Below are 1,346 nucleotides of genomic sequence, written 5' to 3'. Positions count from 1 at the left end.
CAGAATTTCCTTGCAGCCCCAGAAAAAGGAGATAGTGTATAGTGGAGTGGGCGGAGATCTTCCCAACTCAAGAATCATTGAGCTAGTGATCCTCTTATCTTCTTCTCAAAGCTAATAAATAATGGCTTCAGTCCTTTTGAAAGAGTTCCCAAAGAGCCACCGTGTTTCCCTTGGAGAGTCAGAGCCCAGACCCCTCCTCATTACCATCTAATCGTCAGTGAGACTGGGTACTTCTGAAGGTCTGACCCTTCCTCGCAGCCTTGACTAACACTTCAAGATCCAGTCTGAGTTGCTGTTTGATTGAGTCGAAACTCTGAGATGTGGCATTCCCAATACTTCACTCTCTTTTAACACCCATTTTCAATCTATCATCAAATCTAACCACTTTCACCTCCTAAATATCATTTTACTCTGGACATTTGCTCTCCAAGCTGAGCCCATCCACCCCTTACTCCATTCAGGCACACATTACCATTAACTGGATTCTGGTAAAAGCTGAAATGTTATTTATTTCCCTTTCCTCTAACTTTTCCCCAAATCCCACCCAACCAACCCAAACAGCATCTCCCAGCCTCCTCCCTAGCATGGAGCAGGTAACAGGGAGCATTCAACCCTGTCCCTAAACTGTCTCAGAAAGACTGACCTCGGGATCCTGGGAGACTGTCCATCTACGTACTCCTAGACTTCTGGCCAACTTCTACAGAAAGACACCAGCACAGCATTCTTGCTTCAGTCAGGACAAAGTCGGAGGTGGAGCTAACACTCTAGGGCTCCTGCAGAATCAGGTTGACACTGTACTGAGGTTCAACTTCCTTCTTTTCTCTATCATGCTTTCCCTTCCCAACTGCCTTACTGGGTTTTCTGGGGATAACCAAGACTTTGTCATAGAGAATGCTTTGGGAGAACTCACCCCAGACTATACTGTATCCTTTCATTAGAGTTTGCCATCTGAAGAGCACTTTATGGAGTTCTAGTGGTCCAGGGACCTTACACATGGACCTCAACATATATAATATATATAAATCAAATTGACTACATCTGTGGAAAGAGACAATGGAAAAGGTCCATATCATCAGTGAAAACAAGGCCAGGGGCAGATTGTGGAACAAACCATCAATTGTTGTTGTTGTTGTCAGGTGCCATCGAGTTGGAACCATCAATTACTCATATGCAAATTCAAACTGAAGCTGAAGAAAATGAAAACAAGTCCACAAGAGCCAAAATATGACCTTGAGTATATCCCAACTGAATTTAAAGATTATCTGAAGAACATATTTGATACATTAAACACTAAAGACCAAAGACCAGAAATGTTGTGGCATGACATCAAGAACATCATACATGAA

This window comes from Chrysochloris asiatica, unplaced genomic scaffold (assembly GCF_000296735.1).
Source record: "Chrysochloris asiatica unplaced genomic scaffold, ChrAsi1.0 scaffold00173, whole genome shotgun sequence".
NCBI classification, from domain to species: Eukaryota; Metazoa; Chordata; class Mammalia; order Afrosoricida; family Chrysochloridae; genus Chrysochloris; species Chrysochloris asiatica.
The sequence above is the reverse complement of the archived record's forward strand: the minus strand, read 5'-3'. Positions refer to the sequence as shown.